The sequence below is a fragment of the Bubalus kerabau genome, chromosome 8 (genome assembly GCF_029407905.1).
Source record: "Bubalus kerabau isolate K-KA32 ecotype Philippines breed swamp buffalo chromosome 8, PCC_UOA_SB_1v2, whole genome shotgun sequence".
In the NCBI taxonomy this organism is placed as follows: Eukaryota; Metazoa; Chordata; class Mammalia; order Artiodactyla; family Bovidae; genus Bubalus; species Bubalus kerabau.
In genome coordinates, this window is record NC_073631.1 from 97,347,951 (window position 1) to 97,369,334 (window position 21,384).

At 43.0% G+C, this 21,384-nt stretch overlaps 1 long non-coding RNA gene across 2 annotated transcripts; it reads left to right on the top strand.

Moving 5' to 3' along the window:
- Positions 1 to 550: 550 nt before the first annotated feature.
- LOC129658640 (uncharacterized) lies at positions 551 to 19,640 on the top strand. Of its 2 annotated transcripts, none has more exons than XR_008717475.1 (4): positions 551 to 750; positions 3,249 to 3,343; positions 16,276 to 16,427; positions 19,500 to 19,640. It is a non-coding gene; the product is annotated as an uncharacterized LOC129658640 (long non-coding RNA). The 2 variants fall into 2 exon arrangements; XR_008717474.1 differs by having other exon boundaries at positions 551 to 729.
- Positions 19,641 to 21,384: the final 1,744 nt, after the last annotated feature.

Here is a 21,384-nt window from a genome sequence, read left to right on the forward strand (position 1 = left end):
ATATGTGGAAGGAAATGATTCCCCAAATCTGCAATTCTAAAATACAAAGAATTCTGAAAACACTTTTTTCCCCCCAAATTTATTTGGTGGCACACCCTGACCTGACCTAAACTCATTTAGGGGCAAAAACCTGACCTGAACTGACTTACCACTCATTTGTTTCACTGCCAGAAATATTAACGTGTTTGAGTATGAAGCACTGCCACATGTGTTAAATACACCTTCCTACTTTTCTAAAACTGCACCCCCGTCCTCAAATTGTTAATTTGAAACCTAAGGGTTTTCAGAGTAGTAACTGTGGACCAGTACAGAGACTGGGAGAGAAAAAGAAAGGAGTGATGGAAACACGATGTGCTCTCTTCTCGGCCCGTCCTCACAAACTGATGTCTGTGTCCTGTGGAGAGCAAATGTTGGCAACAGCTGCAGCGGCCGCTTCATGCTGATCCCTATTCAGACAGGCCCAGACATGTCTCAGTCCCAGCAATGCACACAGCTTGGGTGCCCCTGCTGCACAGACTTGCAATCAGCCCTGCAAACAGGAGCTGAAGTAGCTGGTGGCAGACGTGCCTCTGAGGCAGGCACCCCGCTGCCCTGGCTTGACCCAGCCTTGCTGCGTTTTGTAGCCGTGGTTTGGTTTAGTCGCTAAGTCGTGTGGGACTCTTGGGACCCCTTGGACTGTAGCCCGCCGGGCTCCTCTGTCCATGGAATTCTCCAGGCAAGAATACTGCGGTGGGTTGCCAGCGCATACCTGTAAATCCACTCTTTTTTTTTTCTGGTGGTGTGTGTGGAGCCGGGGGGTGGGAGGAGAATGTGTGTGTACCATTCCCACTATGTGCTCTTCTGCTAGTGAGGGCAAAAGGCTTTCTGGCTGGCTAAGTTCACCTCGAGCTGGGCTGAGGCAAACCATAGGCCGAACAGTACCATCTTGCTTGAAGCACGAAACTGGAAATAGCCGGCTCTGCTGCGGCAAAATGGCTTCCCCTTTCCCATCCACTGCGGATGCCCGGTGACTCATCGTCGCTTAGCTTCGATTCCAGCGTCCCCAGCCCCACAGCATCTGCCGTGCTGCCCTCTCCATTCCCGCAGGCGGGGACTGGAAATGGAGGAGAGGGAAAAGTCACTTAATGATTATTCATTTGCAAATATCTATTTCTGCATCTTAAAACATTTCGGATTTCCCAAGAAGTGGATAACCTCGGTTGCTGAGCACCCTAGTCTAGGGAGCAAATTTAACACTGGCTATTCTTTAAAAAAACCGGCCCATGAACATGCTTCAAGGTACACAGGTGCAGCGCTGATTTTTTTCCTCCCGATTCTTCTAGAATCCTGTTCCTCCCAGGCGAGCTGTCAGTCCCAGCTTCGCCAGCAGAGCTGTTTTTCCCCCCGCTGCCACCCCCAACCCCCAACCCCCAACCCCCAACCCCCAACCCCCAACCCCCAACCCCAACCGGTCCTTGCTGGTTTTGAGTATTCACCTCCTTACAACCCCCGCCCCCCTCGCTTTTCTTTCTCTTAACTGCGCAAGCTGACGCAGGTCTGCCGGAGTGAATTAATGCTCTCCTCTTGATAGATTTGCTCTCAGGGAAACAGGGGCGTATGCGCCAATAGGAACAGAGAAAGGGGGAGGTGGCGTGGGCCCCAGGGTGAGGAGAGCTGGGAAGGTGGTGTGGGCCTCCGTGTGAGCGGGGGATGCATGAGGTAGTGCGGAGCCCCAGGGTTAGGGAGGATGGGGGGAGGAATTCTGTAATTAATCAAGGTAGCAGTTCTGTACCTTGGGGTGTTGTGTGTGTGTGTGTGTTTTGGTTCCTTTTTTTCCCCTTTCAACCAGGAGTTTAAGAAAGAAGAAAGAAAAGCTCCAAGTACTTGCCCGAGCCGCATTTAAAACCAAAAGAGTTCTTCCCGTGAAGCGGGACGACGGGCAACTAAACGGCAAAGGCAACTGCCCCAAAACGGAGGCATTTTTTAGGAGCGAGCCGGAAAAGGTTAAGGTTTTACTCCAACCTGTAAGCGCTGGCAAGTCTCAGTGCTGATAATTTTAAGCTTTTTCACCTTGCCTTTAAAAAGTGAAAATTATTTCCTAGAAAGAGTTCGTTAAGGGGGGAAAAAAAAAGATAATGTCACAACTCCCTGCTAAATTTGGAAACGTTATGGCTGAGAACCAACGGACTCACTGGGACAGATGGATATCTCCAGAGTGGTTCTCAGAAAGCAGGCCTCGGAGCAGTGCTTTGCCTACTCTATGACACCGTGACACGTTTGCTCATATTTACTACCTTCTTTTCTATTTCCTTTTCCCGGTTTCTCCTACAACGGGATCAGGAAACCGCAGATTCTCTTGCCCTCTTGAACTTTCCTGGCCTTTCCTTCTCCCGGATGGTTCCTTGGTTCATGCTTGAAAATATTATTTGTTTCCCGAAGTTTCCCATTTTTTTTTGCATTTGAGCCCTTTAGAGGAAAAAGCGCAAAACATTTTAAACTAAAACTCCCAAAGCGGGTGAAAAGTTATTTTTAGCAAGGATTTGCATTTCTCATTTACCTTATCTGTGATGTTTAGAACGCTGCACGAAGACAGAAGTTGATGGTGCAAAAATAATCTTTTCCTCCCCATTTACTGATCCAATTGGCAAAGCCACTATTCCAAATAAAACTGAGGCACTTAGATCATAAAATTTAAACTCTGGAAAGCACCTCTGGAGCTTACCATCCTGGTTTTATGAAGGACTCGAAAGCATTTTTATTACAAAAATAATACAATCATTGCAAAAAATGTAGAATAGAGAAAAAATGAAAAACATCCCTATTTTACTAATTCTACAATTACGGGATTGTTAACCATTAACATTTTGTTGTATATCTATTTCTTCCTCTCTTTTCCAGACCCCCTTTTCCTCCTGAATTTGTATGTTGTATATATACATAACACATGAGCTAGCCTTTTGCAAATGGCACTTACTATTTGATAATCTATTTTTAAAAATTTAAAACATACGATGAACATATTTTCATGTCATCACGTTTCCCACAATGGTTTTTTACAAACATCAAAGGAAGTTCCTCTTGTTAGCCAGAATTTAAGTTTACATTAAAGGAAGGGGACCAAAAAAAAAAAAACCCACGTTAAATGAAAAGTTAATCGACAGCACCACTATCTACACCTCCTTCTTCTCAACCACATCAAGTACAGGAAGAGGAACAGACAAGGGTTCTGCGGCTGTGAAGCCATTCCCATTTCCACGCTCCTTTTGCAGCTCAGCACGGGAGGGAGGACATACACAGGATCCAAGCCTGGATCCAAGCCCGCCAGTGAGTTACACAAGCTACTGTGCTGTGGACTGCAAATAAGGTAATTTTGCCCCCTATCCCCCGATTATTATGTCTTTCTGGGGTCAGGCCCCGCCTAATCTCAAAGCAATATCTGTGGTCCTAACAGCTAACACTGTCATCCCAACCTCTTCTCTTGTCATAAGGCAGGAAATAGACCTATTCACACCTAATTTGATATTGCCCCACCCAGCACCCTAGCATGCACCCCAGTCTTCCTCTGGCCTGCTGGCCACCGTGTGCTCTGTGAAGAAGAGATTAAGGGGGTGGGTCAGATTTCAGCCTAAGAACAGACTAGAGAAAATTGCTTTGCTGCCTGGAGTTCAGAGGGCTATGGCACAGTGTACTAGAAATGTATATAATCACAAAAGGAGCTCAGATAGAAAATGTAAATAGGAGCTAGAAGAGTTTACTTTGACCTGCAGATCTGAAGTGGAACTTGTTAAGGGTTTTCGGGTTGTTCTGAAAATTTTCCAAATCTGATTTAAAGTTAGGGTGTAGTGATACCTCTCTTCCATATGTTCATTGACATTGGAGTCAGGACACCGTGCTGGGTGTGACCTACTCTGGTATTTCTTAAGTAATTCAAAAATGACATGCTATAAATCAGAATGTTAATTCATGAGCAAAAGGAAATCAATCCACATCAGATCATTCAAGCATGTGCAACCACGTGCATACTGGCTGATACATTTTCCCCTTCAATTAAAATTCGGTTACCTTTAGGGTATTATGAAATGGATATTTAACAGTTGAATAATAATGCCTTAGGATGGCTGAGCACAGGAAATGAATAAATTTTAATCCAGCAGAAACTTCAACTCTACTGCAGTTGATCACAAGTAGAAATGTAATTCCCCAAATGGAATTTAACCGGTTCTCTGGATCTTTAGAAAAGTCTGCATATTTTAGTAATCTGATGTTGGTTGTGAGTACTTTGGGGAAGCTATAGTCTGTGTGGTGATTAAGGAAACTAGGAAACTGAAAAAATTTCTTTGGTTCACAGATCCCTATAAGCTGCATACACCATTCCCCAGCATTGCAAAATGTCTCACCAAAATTAATTGGAAGAATTCTGCTTTTAAGAGAGAATGGATAAGTGATACCTGATTTTTATTTAATATAAGTAAATTATTCTGACTGGAAGGAGAAGTATCGACTTCGGCACATTAAGTATGTTAACTGGAGATGGGCTGTAGTCCTGGAAGACTCTCATTGACCTTTAGTGATAGTTCATGTTTGGAAAAAACACATTGCCTTAATGGTCTCTTCTCTGTTCCCTGGTGAAAGGGGAGTATGAGATTGACATATATGTTGTTGTCTCTGCTCAGATTGCCTCTGATTAGGGAAATGATCCATTCATCACTTTGATTGGATATGATGGATATCTTCCTGTTTCGGGTCACCAACCCCAATGGCTATGTGTTCTCTCAAAGTAAGCTTGACTTTTTCTCTTCAACAAGAATCTAAGGAGATGTGTAGGAACTTCAAAACAAAATAAAAGTGATCTTTCTGTTTCCGATTTACCCTAAACAGAATGCCTTATCTCTTAGTTGTGGCCAGAATTGAGGCATATAGTGATATTTATAATCATTTCTTTTCCCAGCACATGGTATCTTTCCGTATTGCCTGAATCAGAGCCCATTTCAGCTGTTAGGCTGGGCTATTAGAGTTCAGTGTTCACTGTGAGTCACCTAGGAGATTTGTTCCAATTGTCTCTGCTTTTTTGTGGTAGGATTGATAGAAAAGAGGAGGCGGATGTTACCTGCTGACAATTAGATTGCTGTAAGGATTTACGTAGGCAGTACAATGCATCTGGCATTTTACTTAAAACCTGTAGAAATCCTCTGTAATATCACAAAAAGGAGTTTTGTAGTTTTTCTTTTAAAATCTCATTACAGAACACCATTATGGCAACTGTGACCCACGTATATTAAAAATGAATCAGAGCTTCAGGTTTATTTTTGGAGAGAGCCAACTACCATAGTGTTTTTCAATGCGTGTTCAAAAGGAACTTGTACAAATACTAGTACTCATCTCATGAGAATAAAGGGTTCTACAATCAAGTTTGAGAAGTACAGTCCCCGGTATCCCTCTTTTGGCACTTCATTAAAAACTTTAAAGCATTAAAAAAAAAAAAACACCTTTAGGAGTTCTGAAGTAAATTAGCCAATTTAACCCTATATTTTCCCAAAATGTTCTACCACAAAACCCTTGTTCTCTCCCCACTTTTTTTTTTTTTAAATTTTTGTTTTCTGTTGCTCTTGTTTTTTGTTACTGTATTGTTAACATTTGGCCGGACTATATTAGAGGCAGGTATTCATTTGAGGAGATGGAGAGATTATTTACTTCTTGCATCAGTGAGACAGCCATGGCTGAGAAGCTCCAAGCAGAACCCTGTGTAAAGACTACTGGTCTCTCTGTGGGCAAGGGAGGACATGAGTGCAGTTCCAAAGGGGCCTTCCAGGGAGGAAACGAGAGCAATGAACAGAATTCTAAAGGAACTTTCTCATCAGACTGAACAGTCATCTTTTTTTTTTTTTTTTCTATATTGTCTCTCCATTGGATTTTAAAGAATTGTACGTAGGGGAAGACCCGGTCGAAGGTATCTGGAAACCTCAGTGTTGGTGCTGATTCAAACTAGAACTGAGACTCCGGTTTGGAGGTTGAGCAGAGCACAGGAGCTTGCCCCCGGGGATGGTCAGATGTTGTCTGGCCAGCTAGCTATTTGCATGGCTCTGCATTGCTGTCAGCTTGCTTAGCCCATTCAGGATTGAAGCTATTTAAAAATCTATCTGAAAAAAACCCAAAAAAACCCACTTCACTAAGTTCCGTTCACAGGCTCACAGTGCTGTCACTGAGTTTGAGGAGCATTTAATATAGTTTTGTCTCACATCTTGGTTTTCACATAAGCTGTATCCCAGCTCAGCTTCTGAGCTTCCAGAGCAAAGACTTTGTATGCTGGCAGGAAGGCTCAGGCAGCCCTGAACCAACCACTAGAGGGGGTTGGGATCTAAAAGAGGAGACGCACTACATCATCTATGGATGCTTCGAGAAGGAAAACTAAAATGAAGTACAAATCAAAATAGATTCAAAGAGAAAACACTCACTTCCTGCTCTGCCTTTGTTGACTTGTAGCTCTGATTTTTGAGAGTTTAATGCCGAAAGGCTGGTTGACGGGGAGCTTCTTTTTGCTTTCAGGCACCAGTTAAAACCCCTTATGTTTCTCTAATCACAGTTAAGCTGAGCTTGTTTTTTCCTCATTAGATGTAATAGTGCAGTTAGAAATAGTGTTCCTAACACCTGACACAGTGTCTGGCACATAGAAAGCAATCAATAAATACTTATAAGACGCATTGAATTAATGAGAATCATTGAACCAAGACAGGATACCCTAAGGATCTGTGACAGGATATGGACGAGCGGCAACTTCATTCATTACTTTTACCAATTTTTTCTTTTCTTTTCTTTTTTTTTAGTGTCGGAAAGAAAAATATCAAAGCATCAGATCCAAAATGTTGAACAATGTCCAGCAATTCAAAGTCAGACTTTTTCCTGGGATGTTGTTCTTATTAAATATTCTCAAAATGAGATGATAGTTTGCATATATACTTTGTCCATATTGTTTAGAGACCCTGGGGAGTCCCAGCCTCTACCTGTCCCCTCAGAGTTTCTCTAGCCCTGGCCAGGCCACAGTGGGCCCACTTCAGTGGTCATAAGTAACTCCCGTAGCTGAGAAAATGAGGCCGAAGGTAGCCTTGTTGTCGATGGTGGCTGTGATTTCCTTACCACAGAAAGGGTTTCAGAGGTTCTTTGCATGTGTGGGTTTGTGACTTAGAAGTACAGATGCATAGAATCTTCTACTCTTGGGCTCTAAGAATTGGAAGAAATCCCAGAAAATGAGCTTGCTCAACCCCCACCCGATGCAGGAATTCCATCTATAATGTTAAATCTAGCTTTTCTTCCAACAACTCCCACAGAGGGGAGATGATTTAACTTGCTCTTTCTGCCATATAGAGGAACCATGTTTTTAAAGAGGAGAGATGTGTCCAGACTCTCCTAAGTTAGGTTTTCTGACTGTGCCTTTAGGTAGTATCTCAATTTAATACCATGACAATCTTGCTCTGATTTCCAGAGGAGGAGCTGAGTGATGCATGGTAACTGCCTCCATACACTGTCCTCTTAAAGCTCACTGTTCTCACTTGGCTTCTTCCACATCCTATGAGAACCTGGAGCCAGCAACAATTCTTGGCTCCGACTCATACCATGGACCCAGTGCCAACTCTGAAGTTGAAGTGAAATCCATAGTGGACTTCATCAAGAGTCATGGGAAAGTCAAGGGCTTCATTATCTTCCACAGCTATTCACAGCTGCTGATGTTCCCCTTTGAATATACATGTGCCAAGTCACATAACTTCGATGAGCTGTTAAGTTTCTGAAACTTCATTTCAGCTTGGAAACAAACATCCATGGTGGGGACAGGTTAAGTTTCAGTCATAAAGATAGGTATTGAGATCTGGGTGGACTAGTGACAGGTTACAAAGATGAATGAGACATAATATGTCCAACCTTGGAGAAGACTGTGACTCAGGCAAAGATTTAAAACACTGGTTATGGACTTCCTGAATTAAGTTTCCTTGAGAAACAGGATTCATGAAATTATTATTGCCTTAATGTAGATGAGCAGAAACCTGATTTGACTATAAATTCCCAGGATGCATTTTCTGTTGCTTAGTAAATAACCACTTGGGTTTGGACCTGAGAGTCTTGGATCTATAGTCAGTTTCCCTATGCTCCCAACTTTGCCTCATACCTTGCTAGTGTATTAGGCTCTGTCACCCATCATCATGCTGCACTGGTGTATGTTGGGCATAAAACACTTCTCTAAGGTATCACTTGATACCCTCCAACATCTTTCCCATTTCAGAAATGAGCAAACTGGTGGCAGCCTTAAGTGACGTTTCAGGGAGCTGTTTATAATTGAGAAAGTGCTATCCCTAGCAGAAGAGAATGTGCAAATATTTCCTATTTGGCTTTTAAGATTGGTTTTTGAAGCCCATATATTAGAGAGAAGCCCTGAGATGGGACCTTTTGGTCTGTCTCAGGTAGATTGTTGTCAGCAGCTAGCAGAAATGGAATGCTGCTGCTGCTGCTGCTAAGTCGCTTCAGTCGTGTCCGACTCTGTGCGACCCCATAGACAACAGCCCACCAGGCTCCCCCATCCCTGAGATTCTCCAGGCAAGAACACTGGAGTGGGTTGCCATTTCCTTCTCCAATGCATGAAAGTGAAAAGTGAAAGTGAAGTCAATTAGTTGTGTCCGACTCTTAGTGACGCCATGGACTGCAGCCCCCAAGGCTCCTCAGTTCATGGGATTTTCCAGGCAAGAATACTGGAGTGGGTTGCCATTGCCTTCTTCGAGAAATGGAATAGATTATTCCAATTCAGGTGTATCTTTTATCTCATAGTTGTATTTCAGTTCTGTTATGCAATTTTCAGGGTTTGATGGTGAATGTTACCACTTAACATTGAATTAGGGCAAAAAGAATGTCAGGGTTGAAAGTCAAAGGTACTTTTAGTAGCTCTGTGCTTGTGCTAAGTCACTTCAGTCATGTCCATCTCTTTGTGACCCTATGGACTGTAACGAGCAGGCTCCTCTGTCCATGGGATTCTCCAGGCAAGAATACTGGAGTGGGTTGCCATGCCCTCCTTCAAGGGATCTTCCTGACTCAACTCAGGGATAGAACCTGAGTTTTTTTATGTCTCCTGCCTTGGCAGGTGGATTCTTTACAACTAGAGTCACGTGGGAAGCCCTTTAGTAACTCTGCTAAGTCGCTTCAGTAGTGTCCGACTCTGTGCAACCCAATAGACGGCAGCCCACCAGGCTCCACTGTCCCTGGGATTCTCCAGGCAAGAACACTGGAGTGGGTTGCCATTTCCTTCTCCAGTGCATGAAAGTGAAAAGTAAAAGTGAAGTCGCTCAGTCGTGTCTGACTTTTAGCGACCCAGTGGACTGCAGCCTACCAGGCTCCTTGGTCCATGGGATTTGCCAGGCAAGAGTACTGGAGTGGGCTGCCATTGCCTTCTCCTTAGTAACTCTAGATAACCTTAAATTATCCAAATCTAGTGTTTTCATCTCTACAAAATAGTCCTCCAGCCCATAATTGGATCACTCCCTGTCTCTAAGGCAGCCTATTCCATGTTGGGAAGATTAGATTGTTTGAATTCTGTCTCATAGTGAGCTCAAACCCTCTGCTTATGTTTTTCATGTACCAGCTTTGGTTTACCGTCTTGCTCCAGAGAGCAAGCTTATTTCCCTCTGAGAGACAAATTCATTAATTACTTAAAGATTAATAAACTGCTTCTGCTAGGTTTTTCCTTATCCTAACTAAGTACCCCGGTCCCTTCAAGCTCTCAGAATATGGTTCTAACTCCCCTCACTCTTCTGGTTGCTGTCTCGCGAATGTGCTTTGCTTTGTCTGTATTCTTCAAGGGCAGCTCCCAGAAGTGGACGTAGAACTTGTGTATGTTAACAAGCACAGAGCAGAGCATGACCATAAGTGCCCTCACCCAGCTTATGCAGTTGAGGGTCATATTCATTTTCTGGCAGTAGTGTCATACCATTGACTCATGCTGGGCTCACTGACAGCTGAAACCCCCAGGCTCTCTGAGGATTCCGCCCAGCCAGGTTTCCCCCATCTGGTAATTGTACAGTTGTTTTCCTGAATCCAAGTTCAAGACCTTGAATTATCCCTAGAAGGGACAGTAAAGCCTCCATCGGCCAAAATTGGAACCCTCAAATAATGGAAAATACTTTGTTGAGCTTTACTTCTTGGAAAAAGAGACAATCATAGGGAAATAAGCCAATGTAAGGATCACTAATTTAATGGACATAAACTTGGGCAAACTCTGAGATGGTGAGGGACAGGGAAGCCTAGCATGCTGCAGTTCATGGGGTTGCAGAGAGTCAGACAAGACTTGGCAACTGAACACCAACACCAGGGATTGAGTTAAAAAGAAAAAAAACTCCAACTTCCAGGGTACGTCCTTGGGTCAGTACACATTCTCTTTAGTCCCTTACTCCCACTCTGTTTCCTCCCATACTCCTGAATGAGGAAAGCTGGTGGCAAAATAATGACCCTGGTGTATTTATTGCAAACACCTGGATGATCAAATAAACAATGAGGTCTATTGCATTTTCAGAGCCAAAAGAAGTGAACTTGTGCTCACTTCCCAGTGAAAATGATTGCAACAAAAACAATGTTATGCTTAATTAACCAGAGTCCAGTTCATCAGACTGTCCCTTTTACATTCTGCTATTGGGCTTCTGTTTTTCCAAGAAACAAGCACTATTCATCCACCTTTCCCCTGGTTCCCTCACTCTAGAATGATGTGCCCCAATAGAATGATGTGCCCCAAAGGCAGGGCAAACTCTGGCAAGCCTGCACAGCTCCAAATACAAAGTGGGACCTATGTCCTCAGTCAAATGTAGATATCTAATGTGTCTTTCCCTACTAAGCCAGCAGGCACCATGTAATTTAGGATAAAAGCCTTTAAATGCACTGATATGAAATAGAAGAGACCTTAAAAGTACATGAAACCCAGCCTTACCCAGTATTCTTCAGTGAGGCTAGATCTCTTCCAGGAGATAGTTACTCTGTATTTAGAGCAAAGTTATGTGTTTCCTGCTAGTTACTCTGTATTTAGAGCAAAGTTCTGTGTTTCCTGCTGGTTACCCTGATCAATGCAAAGAAATAGAGGAAAACAATAGAATGAGAAAGACTAGAGATCTCTTCAAGAAAATTAGAGATACCAAGGGAACATTTTATACAAAGATGGGCTCAATAAAGGACAGAAATGGTATGGACCTAACAGAAGCAGAAGATATTAAGAAGAAGTGGCAAGAATACACAGAAGAACTGTACAAAAAAGATCTTCATGACCAAGATAATCACGATGGTGTGATCACTCACCTAGAGCCAGACATCCTAGAATGTGAAGTCAAGTGGGCCTTAGGAAACATCACTATGAACAAAGCTAGTGGAGATCGTGGAATTCCAGTTGAGCTATTTCAAATCCTAAAAGATGATGCTGTGAAAGTGCTGCATTCAATATGCCAGCAAATTTGGAAAAGTCAGCAGTGGCCACAGGACTGGAAAAGGTCAGTTTTCATTCCAATCCCAAAGAAAGGCAATGCCAAAGAATGCTCAAACTGCCGCACAATTGCACTCATCTCACACGCTAGTAAAGTAATGCTCAAAATTCTCCAAGCCAGGCTTCAGCAATACGTGAACCGTGAACTTCCAGATGTTCAAGCTGGTTTTAGAAAAGGCAGAGGAACCAGAGATCAAATTGCCAACATCTGCTGGATCATCGAAAAAGCAAGAGAGTTCCAGAAAAACATCTATTTCTGCTTTATTGACTATGCCAAAGCCTTTGACTGTGTGGATCACAATAAACTGTGGAAAATTCTTCAAGAGATGGGAATACCAGACCACCTGACCTGCCTCTTGAGAAACCTGTATGCAGGTCAGGAAGCAACAGTTAGAACTGGACATGGAACAACAGACTGGTTCCAAATAGGAAAAGGAGTTTGTCAAGGCTGTATATTGTCACCCTACTTATTTAACTTACATGCAGAGTACATCATGAGAAACTCTGGGCTGGAAGAAGCACAAGCTGGAATCAAGATTGCCAGGAGAAAGATCAATAACCTCAGATATGCAGATGACACCACCCTTATGGCAGAAAGTGAAGAACTAAGGAGCCTCATGATGAAAGTGAAAGAGGAGAGTGAAAAAGTTGGTTTAAAGCTCAACATTCAGAAAACTAAGATCATGGAATCTGGTCCCATCACTTCATGGCAAATAGATGGGGAAACAGTGGCTGACTTTATTTTTCTGGGCTCCATAATCACTGTAGATGGTGATTGAAGCCATGAAATTAAAAGCGCTTACTCCTTGGAAGGAAAGTTATGACCAACTTAGACAGCATATTGAAAAGCAGAGACATTAATTTGCCAACAGAAGTCCGTCTAGTTAAGACTATGGTTTTTTCCAGTGGTCATGTGTGGATGTGAGATTTGGACTATAAAGAAAGCTGAGCACAGAAGAATTGATGCTTTTGAACTGTGGTGTTGGAGAAGACTCTTGAGAGTCCCTTGGACTGCAAGGAGATCCAACCAGTCCATCCTAAAGGAGATTAGTCCTGGGTGTTAAATCGAAAGGACTGATGTTGAAGCTGAAACTCCAATACTTTGGCCACCTGATGCAAAGAGCAGACTCATTTGAAAAGACCCTGATGCTGGGAAAGATTGAGGGCAGGAGGAGAAGGGATGAGAGGATGAGATGGTTGGATGGCATCACCGACTCAATGGGCATGGGTTTGGGTGGACTCCGGGAGTTGGTGATGGACGGGGAGGCCTGGCATGCTGCAGTTCATGGGGTCACAAAGTGTCAGACATGACTGAGCGACTAAACTAAACTGAACTGACCCTGTATTTAGAGCAAAGTTCTGGGTTTCCTGCTAGTTACCTGAATTTAGAGCCAAGTTCTGGGTTTCCTGCTAGTTACTCTGTATTTAGAGAAAAGTTCTGTGTTTCCTGCTCTGTTTGTCATGATTCTTATGGCTCACTCTCATTATGTGGGATCTTCTTGCCTGAAAATGGGCATTTATCAAGACTTGGTCCTAAATGATTACTCTTTATTAATTACACATGTCTTGGCTAAAAGAGGCTCACACCCTAAATAAACCCATGGACTATGTAGGGACGGAATGGATGCAGCTCTTTAAGAGCACACAGAGGTTTCAGTGGAAAGACTCTGTTGCAGCCATTTGTCCATGAAGAGTTAGGGGAAACAGAGGAGGACAAGTCAGGAATAATAGCAGTGGCAGGAATAGAGCTTGGGAGCTTGCTGTTAGACTTTCTGAGGCCAGTGAGGACGGAAGGGAAACATTAGAGGGTAAAATCAAAAGGCTTTTGTCATTTATTAGAAGTGGAGAGTTTCCCACTGATGGTAACTGAATGGTGCCATTAACTGAGGGAGATATCCAGGAAGGTGAAGGAGGGATGGATTATTGAGATTGAGATAATGGTGGTGTTTTTCAGGTGGTGATGTCCTATAAATGTTGGGCTATGTGGCTGTGGGATTCTGCAGAGAGACTTAGAGGTAGTTGACATAGATAGGGTAGTTGGAACAGGAAAACAAGGAGACCATTTGAAGTAGGAAAAGCCCTGGGCGGAGGATGGGAGGGAGATGTTAGGCAGCAGAAGGGGTTTGCAATGAAGGAGGGCAACAGGGGGCTTCCCTGATAGCTCGGTAGGTAAGGAATCTGCCTGCGATGCAGGAGACCTGGGTTTGATCCCTGGGTTGGGAAGATCCCCTGGAGAAGGAAATGGCAACCCAGTCCAGAACTGAAAAAGCTGGCGTAAAACTCAACATTCAAAAAACTAAGATCATGGCATCCGGTCCCATCAGTTCAGTTCAGTTCAGTTCAGTTGCTCAGTCATGTCCGACTCTTTGCAACCCCATGAATCGCAGCACACCAGGCCTCCCTGTCCAACACCAACTCCCGGAGTTCACTCAAACTCACATCCATCGAGTCAGTGATGCCATCCAGCCATCTCATCCTCTGTCATCCCCTTTTCCTCCTGCCCCCAATCCCTCTCAGCATCAGTCTTTTCCAATGAGTCAACTCTTCACATGAGGTGGCCAAAGTACTGGAGTTTCAGCTTTAGCATCATTCCCTCCAAAGAAAACCCAGGGCTGATCTTCAGAATGGACTGATTGGATCTCCTTGCAGTCCAAGGGACTCTCAGGAGTCTTCTCCAACACCACAGTTCAAAAGCATCAATTCTTCGTCGCTCAGCTTTCTGCACAGTCCAACTCTCACATCCATACATGACCACTGGAAAAACCATAGCCTTGACTAGACGGACCTCTGTTGGCAAAGTAATATCTCTGCTTTTCAATATGCTATCTAGGTTGGTCATAACTTTTCTTCCAAGGAGTAAGCATCTTTTAATTTCATGGCTGCAGTCACCATCAGGTCCCATCACTTCATGTCAAATAGATAGGGAAATAATGACAGACTTTATTTTCCTGGGCCCCAAAATCACTGCAGATGGCGACTGCAGCCATGAAATTAAAAGTTGTTTGCTCCTTAGAAGAAAGGAGTTCCCTGGTGGCTCAGATGGTAAAGCGTCTGTCTACAATGCCAGAGACCTGGGTTCAATCCCTGGGTTGGGAAGATCCCCTGGAGAAGGAAATGGCAATCCACTCCAGTACTATTGCCTGGAAAATCACATGGACAGAGGAGCCTGGTAGGCTACAGTCCACGGGGTCACAAAGAGTCAAACACGACTGAGAGACTTCACTTTCACTTTCCTTAGAAGAAAAGCTATGACCAACCTAGAAAGCATATTAAAAAGCAGAGACACTACTTTGCCAATGAAGGTTCATCTAGTCTAAGCTATGGTTTTTCCCGTAGTCATGTATGGATGTGAGAGTTGGACCATAAAGAAAGCTGAGCACCAAAGAATTGATGCTTTTTTTAAAAATATAAATTTATTTATTTTAATTGGAGGTTAATTACTTTACAATATTGTATTGGTTTTGCCATACATCAACATGAATCTGCCACAGGTTTGCACGTGTTCCCCATCCTGAACGCCCCCTCTCGCCACCCTCCCCATACCATGCCTCTGGGTTGTCCCAGTGCACCAGCCCCAAGCATCCAGTATCATGCATTGAACCTGGACTGGTGATTCATTTCATATATGATATTATACATGTTTCAATGCCATTCTCCCAAATCATCCCACCCTCTCCCTCCCCCACAGAGTCCAAAAGACTGTTCTATACATCTTTGTCTCTTTTGCTGTCTCGCATACAGGGTTACTGTTACCATCTTTCTAAATTCCATATATATGTATTAGTATATTGGTGTTTTTCTTTCTGGCTTCACTCTGTATAATAGGCTCCAGTTTCATCCACCTCATTAGAACTGATTCAAATGTATTCTTTTTAATGGCTGAGTAATACTCCATTGTGTATATGTACCACAGCTTTCTTATCCATTCATCTGCTGATGGACATCTAGGTTGCTTCCATGTCCTGGCTATTGTAAACAGTGCTGCGATGAACATTGGGGTACACGTGTCTCTTTCAGTTCTGGTTTCCTTGGTGTGTATGCCCAGCAGTGGGATAGAATTGATGCTTTTGAACCGTGGTGTCGGAGAAGACTCTTGAGAGTCCCTTGGATTGCAAGGAGATCAAACCAATCAATCCTAAAGGAAATCAATCCTGAATATTCATTGGAAGGACTGATGCTGAACCTGAAACTCCAAAACTTTGGCCACCTGATGTGAAGAACTGACTCATTGGAAAAGACCCTGATGCTGGGAAAGGTTGAGGGCAGGAGGAGAAGGGGACAGCAGAGGATGAAATGGTTGGATGGCATCACCAACTCGATGGACATGAGTTTGAGCAAGCTCTGGAAGTTGGTGATGGACAGGGAAGCCTGGTGTGCTACATTCCATGGGGTTGCAAAGAGTCAGACATGACTGAGTGAATTGAAGTGAATTAGCTTCCTGATGGAGCTAATCCAGATACTTCTGATCCGTAATATGGTCCCTTGGTGGAATCTTAGTCATTTGTTGATGATTATAATCACAACTGACATTTATTGAATGCCTATTCTATGTACATGATCTCAGCTCCTTTACTTAATCTTTCTGAGATTTCCTCAGAGGAAATCAGTTTTCCTCATCTGTAAAATGGGGATAATACTAATGTCTACCTCGTGACATGGTAAGGATTAAACAAACCAATTTAGCATAATGTTTAACACATTTAATAAGCACTCAACAAGTGGTAGACTCATAACCATTATATTATTCTATTTAATTCTCACTGCCCTGCGAAATAAGTTGTATTACTATACTTTTTTGACAGAAGAAGCATTTGGAATTCAGATTAAGTGATTGCCTTAGATCACTTATGATGATCAGCTGATGATGCAGAATCAGGATTGAATCTGAAGCCAGGGTTTGGTGCACTGTGGAGCTTTTAGTGGGATTATCTGGTCATGTGGCCACATGAAAGGGGTAAGTAAGTAATTTTGGTACCCAGGAAGATAGGTCAAATAAGCAACTATTTGGTAATTGTTAATAACCAGGTGCTACTACACCTTCTGTGGGTGAAGGCAAAGACTCAAGAAACAAGAGTTTGTAGTGTTAATTCCCAGTATTAACCACTAATTCTACTTTCCCCTGGTATAACCTGTCTGGTCTTCACCTTTGCCCAGCCTCATTCTTAGGGACTAGGTGATTTCCTCCATCTCTTCCCCAGCCATCTCCTGTTTGACCTCTACCAGCCCTCCATGGAGGGGGCCTCAGCGTTGGCCCATTGCTCAGCCCTTCTGAGTCACGATTGCCAGGAGTATTTGTAGGCTAATGCTTCCTTCCTTTATCATATGTCACATATCAGTGTCCACATATTACACAGGTGCACATTCTTGATTTTACCCACGCATATAGGTGCTGGGCATGTTATTTTATATCAGAACAAAGCCTGTTCAGTCCTTATACTGAAAGTCCCCTAAAGGTAGGGGCCAAATGTCTTCCTCTATTTTTTTTTTATGTTTTATTTTGTTTTTGGTAATACCATGCAGCTTATGGAATTTTAGTTTCCTGACCAGGGATTGAATCTGCACTCTAGGCAGTGAAAACATAGTCCTGACCACTGAACTGCCAGGGAATTCCCTCTCTTTGTTTGTGATTCCTCCTCTCCCACCGGAGGAAAAAATATTTGTACCTAGAACCCAACTAAAGAAGGAAGTGGCGTAGCCTCCCTAAGATATAGAAGATGCCAATGAGGAGAGCAGGCAGGATTTCAAATGGGTGGGTGAAGCCAGGAGCTCCTAAGAACACCAAAGGAAGGCTAAGTATAGTCTCTATTTGAATAACACCTTTTTTTCTTTTCAAATTAATCTTGTTTTTTTTTCATAAGCATGGCCCTCTACTAAGTTATCCCTGTTCTCAAGGTTCATGCACATAGGGGCTGGACTTATTTTTGATAATGAAGGAATTTCATATAGAGGTTGCATAGCTGTGAGAGGCCAGTGGGAATAGTATAACCAGAATTTATTCTCATTTACTCTTCAGACCAAGCCAGTGGAGAAAGTACTGACTGGTCCTATGACTCTGGCATCAAATACTTATTTGCCTTTGAACTGAAAGACAGGCAGGTTGATAGGGCTTCCTCTTGCCAGCCAATCAGATCTTTAGTTCAGTTAGTCAATTCAGTCACTCAGTCTTGTCCAAATCTTTGCAACCCATGGACTGCAGCATTCCAGGCTTCCCTGTCCATCACAAACTCCTGGAGCTTGCTCAAACTCATGTTCATGTCAGTGATGCCCTCCAACCATATCATCCTTTGTCATCCCCTTCTCCTCCTGCCGTCAGTCTTTCCCAGCTTCAGGGTCTTTTCCAGTGAGTCAGTTCTTCACATCAGATTGTCAAAGTATGGCTCCTCTGTCCATGGGATTCTCTAGGCAAGAATACTGGAGTGGATTGCCATGCTGTTCTCCAGGGGATCTTCTATTATCTCCTGCAATGGCAGGCAGGTTCTTTACCACTAGTTCCACCTGGGAAGCCCAATCAGATCTTAGCCACAAGCAAAAGAGACCTGGCTTGGCTTGAAGACAGTCATGGAGCCTGTGTGAGACCGCCCTCATTAGGACTCTGGGGACTAAATACCATTAAAAGCTCTTTTATTGGAAGCAAAATTGGGTTATGATTATTCCTTTTTTTAATCCTGATATAGGAACATTATATCTTTGATTTATGTTGCCCTGAAACACAGCAAACTGCTATTTTAAAAACCTTTATCTTTTAAAATCCCATTTAAAGCAAATGCTACCAACATCCTTTAAAAACTAAAAGAATTTGTGGTGAAATATACATATCATAAAATGATTTTAACCATTTTGAGTGTGCAGTTCAGTGGCATTAGTGCATTCACAGTGTTGCACAATCATCACCATCATCGATCTCCAGAAATTTTCCATCATCCCAAACTGAAACTCTGTACCCATTAAGCAACCACTTCCTATTTTTTCTTTCTCCAGCCTGTGGTAATTCTATTCTATTTCTGTCTCTATGAATTTACCTATTCTAGGTTCCACGTATAAATGGAATCATATGGTACTTGTCCTCTCATGACTGGCTTATTTCACTTAGCATAATGTTTTTGAGATTCACCCATGTTGTGGTATATGTCAGCTCCTTCATCTTAATAGAGTAACATTTTAGAGCTAGAAAGGGACTTCTGAGTTTATTAATTCAATAAATACTAGTTAAGCAACTAGACTGTGCCAAGTATCATGCTAGGTGCTGCATACTCTGGATCCGTTGTTGACTTTTGCGTTTCTGTTTCTGATACACTGCATGATAAAAGCTAGTGATGGCAAACCAATGACATTCCTCCCTCCAGGCTGCTCCATCAATCTGAGTCTCAGATTCCATATCATTTCTCTTTAGACATTGACTTCCTTTAGAGATTTGGATTTTTTCATGTTAATGGCTTTCCTTGGGAGATATAGGTGGGAAGTGAATTTCAGCTTGCCTGGAATTCTGAGTGCTTGATTACTTAGTTCAGATTTCTTACAGATTTAGGTCTCAGCTTCTCAGGCTGAACTCTATCTTGGTGAAGTAGAGCCCAGCTTTTTTGACAGATCAAGGTGGGCCTAGGTGTTCATTTTCAGTGTTGGAAGGACAAAAGAGCCTGGATAGAGGCTCCCCAGCTCCACAACTCCTGACCAGCTCTTCTTGACCAGACCTTAGACAGGCTTCCCTGAGCTCTCTTTTCTACTAGCTTTATCCTTGGACTCTAAGTCAGTCTTAGCAAAGAATACTGATAAATCATCCTTCAGTCCTTGATATCTGATTAGGTTCCATATTCTCCACCATTGATGTCTAAATCTGTAGCCTGCCTTTTGCACAAATCCTGTTAGGTCAGTTAAGCAAAAATTCTCCCTATACTTTGTGTCTCCTCTTAGCAATTTTCCATCCACTGACCTCCTTGCTCTGGTGTATTTAATAGATTTGAAGTTGAACACAATCTCTCCTGTTGCATGACCTCTATTGCAATAACCATTTTTTTTTTTCCTTTTTTAGCCACACTGCACAACACGTGGGATCTTAGTTCCCCAACCAGGGCTCTAACCTGCGTGCCTTGCATTGGAAGCATGGAGTCTTAACCACTGGACCACCAGGGAAGTCTTGTTGCAATAATCTTGAATAAAGTCTCCCTTACAGTTGTAACAAATGTCAGAGTAACATTTCTTTAACACTCCCAACCGTGACCCTTGGTTGAATCCACTCCCCTTGAGAAAGTACAGAAAGAATGTGGATGGGGCACAGTAGAATGGGGGAGGCTTGTGCGATCTGGGGCACCTTGGATGGACTGAAAGGCTCCAGAGTCCTTAAGAAGTGGTGGAGATCATGAGTGTCTTCCAGTTATTATTCTGTGATTTGGTAGAAAGGACACCAGACTCGGAACCTAGTAAATGTAAGAAAGTCTTATTAATAATGCTATTAAGCCTTATCTTTTTAGATTCCAAGGAAAACTGATAATTTGTTAAGACTAACACATTTCTCCTATACCGTGTGCCTCATATATTTTTGCCTTTTTAGTGGAGTCGGAGTCAGAAAAATTAGGTGTTAGATTCAAAACAGAAGCCACAAACTTTCCATCATGATCTACTCTCACCAGAGAAGGGCTTGTCAAGTGTGTGAAGTGTGTGATCTTGGAGTTGACTTGGGGTTTCTTTGATAGTCTTTATTTTTATTCTAGAGCTAACACAATCTCAGGTTTATAATCTGGCCTCTTCTGTCAGTGTAAGTTCTATCCAGCCCTGTGGGACTTCCCTATTTACTCAAAAAACAATCCTTAAAACCAAGTGTTAAGCAATACAGAACCCTTGTCACAGACTTTTCCAGCCTGAGGAGCAGATTTCTGACTTTGTAGGTCAAGAGGCTTGGCCTTTATCACTCAAAAGGAATGCAAGAGGCATCAAAGACCCACCTGATATACTGTCAAGAGTTGCAAGGGTGCTTAGGAATCATATTAGCATTTTTGAGGACATGAGTCTGCCTCAGACTCCTTATAAATATAGCTTGACTCAACCACTGTATGACTGGCATCCTTGGAACATGAAGTGGATACTGTTCTTTGGGGCCCTTATCAGGTCTGGCATCTGTGACCGAGAAACATTTTCTGGGTAAGTTCCTTTTGGACTTATTACTTAGTTCAGAGATACAGGAACCAAATAGATTTGGACATGAATGGCTGATTGTACCTCAGGTGGTATGGTGCTGAGAGGGAAGACCTGGATTCCTGTCCCAGCTCTGCCCCTGTATCATCTTGGACCAATTACTTCTTTCTCAGGCTCAGTTTTAGCTGTCGTGTCAAAACTAGGTGGTCTTCGGTCCCTCCCCAGCCCCATAATTCCTGCCAGTTCTTTCTTCCGGGTTCTTATTCCTAAGGTCAGTTTTAGGCATCTCCTACTTTCTTACTCCTGTGTGAACTACTAGGACTTACCAATTGTTTCTAATTTCTGCTATGTTTTGTTGTTGTTTATTCGCTGAGTTGTGTCTAACTTTTACGACCCTATGGACTGTAGCTTGCCAGGCTCCTCTGTCTGTGGGATTTCCCAGGCAAGAATACTGGAGTGGGTTGCTCTTTCCTTCTCCAGGGATCTTTCTGACCTAGGGATTGAACACGTGGCCCCTACATTGGCAGGTGGATTCTTTACCGCTGAACCACCAGGGAAGCCCAGTTTCTGCCATACTTAGAGGAAAATCTGGGTCACAGGCTTCTTGGCTTCACCTTCCTGTTAATGGTTAAGTTTGGCAGACCCCTCTTGGTAGCATCTAGCATACGGAGATTCGATGGGTCTTGCTTAGCCCTAGCTATGAAAGGCAACAGTGCACCTGTTCACTCGGTGTGTGCACGTGCACAGGCACATGTGCTCCACATGGAATGCCTTTTGGTTTACAA